This window comes from Myotis lucifugus, unplaced genomic scaffold (genome assembly GCF_000147115.1).
Source record: "Myotis lucifugus unplaced genomic scaffold, Myoluc2.0 scaffold_166, whole genome shotgun sequence".
Taxonomy (NCBI): Eukaryota; Metazoa; Chordata; class Mammalia; order Chiroptera; family Vespertilionidae; genus Myotis; species Myotis lucifugus.
The window spans coordinates 1,459,087-1,464,654 of record NW_005871214.1 but is presented as its reverse complement, the minus strand read 5'-3'; the positions used below and the strand labels follow the sequence as shown (position 1 = coordinate 1,464,654).

At 40.8% G+C, this 5,568-nt stretch overlaps 1 pseudogene; it reads right to left on the bottom strand.

Moving 5' to 3' along the window:
* Positions 1-3,579: 3,579 nt before the first annotated feature.
* Positions 3,580-4,070, bottom strand: LOC102437302 (annotated as a pseudogene).
* Positions 4,071-5,568: the final 1,498 nt, after the last annotated feature.

Here is a 5,568-nt window from a genome sequence, read left to right as displayed (position 1 = left end):
AATTTTCTTTTTTTTATTTTTTATTTTTTTTATTTTTATTTTTTTATTGCTTAAAGCATTACAAAGGGTATTACATATGTGTCCTCCCCCCCCCCGCCCTTGACAATACCCCGGCTTGCCTACCCCCCAGTGTCTTATGTCCATTGGTTATGCTCATATGCATGCATACAAGCCCTTCAGTTGATCTCTTAACCCCCTCCCTCCCTCCTGCCCCCAGAACTCTAGAATTTTCAAAGTTGAAGGGAACCTTGAACATCAGGCAACTTGTTCAATTCTCTCATTTGGAAATTGCAGAAAGTTTGAAAATGTTGAGGAGCAATAATATTTTTTAAAAAGACTAAACATGCTATTTTCCACTAAAGGAAGAGAGAAGCTATTATTCCAGTCCTTTTCAGTGACTCACGGCTGGCTCTACCGCATGTAAGGTAATGGAAGGACTGTTCCCGTCACTAGCTGTGACGTCAGAAGGCAGATCACATTCCTCAGATACCCTCCACTTTCTCACTATGAAGTAAAAATGTAAAGTGACCACAGCTAATGATAACAAATTCTTCTTACATCATATCCCAATGCGTACTTGCGCGCGCACACACACACACACACACACACACACACACACTTAAAATAAAAGTTCCAAGAATCTGTACTTATTCTTACTAGCGTAATCTACACTTTTCTATTCTACTTTTTACAAACAGCTTTTTGCAGTCCACTGAAGTGATTTTGCTACTCACTACAATGTGAAAGCCCCAGGTTGACAAACACTGGACAGGATACCCTCTGAGGCCCAGTTCTCTGACCTCCCTGGGGACTCCCAGAGCCCGTGGGGCTTTCTTTTTAGTAAGGCAGCTGCCTAGCCCTCCCCTCACCTGGCAGCTGCAGGGTGACTTGGAGGTTGGCACTCTCTATCAGGCCTTCAGCCTCACAAACAGGCACTGGTCTTGTGTCACTGTGTCCCTGCCTGGATAAACAAAGCACGGACATGGACTTCCTTCTGATTGTAATCGGACAACCAATGGGTCTGGGCTGCTAACTAGGCAGAGCCAGGGTTGACTCATATATGAGCGTTTATTCCAATACTGCCGGCAGTATGGGAGAGCAGCAAGTCATCCACAAAAATCTGCTCTGCACCCCACCATAAGCCAGCCACTTGTATTGGGTAGGAAGACAATGATTATATGGGGAAGGGTATGCCAAATGGGCAGTTTACAGGTAATGAGGGCTGGATATTTGCAAAGGCCTGTGGGTATGCAAAGGCTGGGGGTTGAAGGGCTAGTGATATGCAAAGGGCTGGGGATCTTCAAATGCCTGGTGGCTGTGGTTTCTGCAACAGGGTTGTTAATCTTTCCATGATAATAGGCAGCTCCTGATGAGGAGGATGGGCTGCATTTCCAGATGAGCTCCCATGCCCTGAGTGAAACTGCCAGCCAGGTTAAAATGTGCCTTCTTTAATCAGAATAAAACAATCACGGTTAACAGAGCATGATTAATATTTCTTTTTTTTATGATTAATATTTCTTACAATTATAGCTGGTCCCCAGCATTCCATTTATGCCCCTATCATGATCACAGTCAGCCTAGACTAGGTGGGGAAGGATCCATGTTCAGAGACAAACTGCAGGATTAGGAACTCTGCCTGTTCCACACCCTACACACCACATATACACACCACATACTTTCCCCATGAACACATACCACACATAGTTGTCCACACATACTCACCACATACATGCACACAGACCCCCCACACTTTACATACACATACATGTGTACCCACACACATATACACTCACCACACACTATATCCCACGCAACACACATATACACACATATCCCACACATACCACAAATATGTACATACACACACAAAACACATATGTGTATATACCACACATCAAGAGATTCTTGAGAGCCCCCAGAACTCCTCAGTTATAAAGCAAGAAATCTTACACTTGAAGGTCTATGAATCAGAAGGAAATAGTTACTCTATAATAGTTTTTCACTATTCACTCACTAGCATCGAGTTAAAAAGAGTATTTTCAACGGTTTAAAAAATGCATAAAAATACACTGGCGCTTCAACAATAATATCACCAAAGCACTTAATAAAATAACATAACTATGATATTTCAATTATATATTTTTCAAATTTAATTAAATTTGTACTTTGAGTGCTTATTTGTCATATTGTTCATTTGCCTGCTAATTTGTAATAGCTTAATACTAAACATTTAATGTTTATATCTTTAATAACTTATGTATTTGCTTAATGTGTTGAAACAGGCTTGTAAATGTGTGCTTTTGAAACATATTGTTTCACTGATGTTTCAAATGGAATATTTAAAAATATAATAACAGTACCCATGCCAGGATTTCAGCATTAAGTGCAGCAAATCACGACATCCCAGCATTTCCATTTTGCCTTGGAATTGGCAGCACCGGCAGGGAGTGGAGACAGGACTTGTTCCCATGCCCCTTGGTGAGTCTGAAGTTGCTTTCAGCACCCAGCTCAGTACGTGGCACCTGGGAAACTCTCAGGAAATGTCTGGTGAGAAAATGACTGAAAAGGAAGCAAGGGGCAGTAGGGAGAGAAGGGAAAGAAGAAAGAAGAGAGGGAAAGGTCCAAGAAGAAATGGAGGAGGTGAGGCTGCGGTGGGGTGGGTAACGAAAGTGAGTGAGCGAGACAGAAGGAACAAGTGTAATGTGGCCTCTGCCTTAGACGTCTTTTCTCGGTGGAAAATGGAAATCAAAGACCATCTCCCTGACATATCTTGTTCAGAATATTATTTCTGGAACCCACCTGGTGAAGTGGCAATTTTGTTGGAAGTTCACTGGAAAATTCAGCTTCTCACCTGCAATAGAGGAAGCAAATCTTGCTGAAACAGCTGACAGACAGACAAGACACACAGTTGCTTAGTTTGCACATTACTCCTGTGTGCACTTTGCTATGGTAACAAAAGCCATGTCATGGAAATATCTGCATCGCTCATCTACCATTGTTTTCTTTTTATCTCTAAGGATCGTACGTCAGTTTGGGAAGGAGGGTTATGGTTTTATTGTTTCTCCAATAATAAAAATAATAAATGCTCATTATTTTTGAATAATCAGAAAATACAGATAGCCATAAACAAGAAAGTAAAGATTCCCTATTATTTGAAACATCCAGAAATGATAGTGATTAACATTTGGTGTTCTGATTTTATATTTTAATATAAACATTTAGAAAAAAATGTACATAGAGATAATCATGCTATACATTCCATTACATAATCTTTTTTTAAAAAAAACTGGATTTAAGAGACAGAAACATATGCTGTGAATTTACTACCCCATGAAGACAGAGCATTTGGGTAGTTCTCATTCTCAGAAATCCCAAGGTGAGAGAAAAAAAATCAGTGTACATATATTCATACAAGGAATTTTACCTATTGTGCAAAGAGAAGGTTATATGGCTACCCAACAGGTCTGGGCTCCATTAACACTGTCCACTTCACAACTCTAGCTCCAGTTCTTAGAGATGAAGGGATCCAAAGGCCTATGCTCATGGGCACTGATGAGGCTACACACTCTTTGGCTCCAGTTAACTCCCTGGTGTCCCAGGTGTGTGGGAGCTGTGGGTGCTTGCTTGCCGGTCCTGCCGCAGCCCACGAAGGAGCTGGTTTAGACGTGTAAGGCGGCTGTCTCTGCGAGGCAGGGGCAGGGATGGGAGGCAGTTGCCTTTCTACTCCATCACTGCCATCTTGGCCCAATCCTGCTTATTCCGATTTGGGATCTGCAGCATTCTCGTGTAGCTGACCTTGGTGCCGAGGGGCCAGCACTTGAACCAGCTTTGGGATCAAGTCCTTCTCTGTGAGCCGGAAGTCAGCCATGCGCATGGCTCTTTCCTTGGCGTTTCCCAGCTTTCCATAGTCAATGAGCTTCTCAGCGTTACCCCTCATCTCGTCCACGCGCGCCCAGGATGCCTCTATGTCGCACTAGTCCCGTACGCAAGTTCCGCAGCAGGTGGATGCGGGACTCGGGACCAAGGCCCAGGCGGCCATGGGGGATGGCGGCGGCGACCGAAAACCGCATGTTACCCGCTACTCCCCAAACCCCATTACATAATCTTTTGTTTTACTTAATATGTTGAGGACATCTCCGTCCATCTTCTTGCATTATTACATAACTTCCTGTTCCCCTAACTGGCAAATATTTAGGTTTGCCAATCTTTTTTTTTATATAATTTTTTTCTTTTCTAATGATTTCAGAGAGGAAAGCAGAGGGAGAGAGAGACAGAAACATCAATGATGAGAGAGAATCACTGACCAGCTGCCTCCTGCACACCCCACACTGGGGATTGAGCCTGCAACCCAGGCATGTGCCCTGACGGGGAATTGAACCATGACCTCCTGGTTCATAGGTGGATGCTCAACCACTGAACCATGCTGGCCAGGCTAGGTTTCCCAATCTTTTGTTTTGCTAAATGACACACTAAAGAAACTTCTTGTACAGGCATTTCTGCGCATTTATCCTGTTAATTCCTTAGGATAAATTCTTAGAAGTGAACAATTAAATGTCACTATACACATTTTAAAATGCTATATCAATTTGCCAAATTGCCCTCCAGAAAGTTTGAACTAATTTATATTCTCTTTAAAGTGTATGAAAGTAGCTATTATCTCACACCCTCATCAACACTAGTTATTATCATTCTTTTCAAATATTTCCAGTTTTATAGGTTAAAAGGTATTTTTATTTTAATTGGTATTTCACTTATTACTAGTGAGGTAAAATATTTTTCATGTTTATTGGCCATCTGTATTTCTCCTTTTTAATGTAACTTGCTTAACCATGCTTCAACTGTATTTTCTAATGTTTTTTTAAAATCTTTTCATTGATTTCTAAGGGTTACTCATAATTCAAAAATATATGTTGTGAATTCTTTTTTTAAAAAGTTTTTTATAACTTCAAGTATGTAGTTTAGACATTTTTGTTTTAAGTAGCCAATATATCAATCACTTTCTTGTTTTTTTGTTTGTTTGTTTTACAGAGAGGAAGGGAAAGGGATAGAGAGTTAGAAATATCGATGAGAGAGAAACATCGATCAGCTGCCTCCTGCACAACCCCTACTGGGGATGTGCCCGCAACCAAGGTACATGCCCTTGACCGGAATCGAACCTGGGACCCTTCAGTTCTCAGGCCGACGCTCTATCCACTGAGCCAAACCGGTTATGGCATTGTTTTTTACTTTTGGATCATGCTTGGAAGGGTATTTGTTATTCTAAAATTAAATAAATTTTTATCTGTGTTTTTCCCTATCCTCTTTGGTTTTTTACATTTATAATTTTATGCTGTCAGGAATTTATTTGATGTGTGGTGTGAGGTAGGTATCTTAATTTTTTTTCTAACTTGTTAATGAGTTGTCTCATTAACATTTGAACTGAACAGTGCATATTCCTTCTATTAATTATGAGTATTAAAGGCCTTCTTTACCATATTCTAAATTCTGATAAATATTTGAGCTCTAAATCCAGGCATATTAGTCTTTTAAAACTATCCATTATTTTTTAACTATCCAGATTGAAAGTTC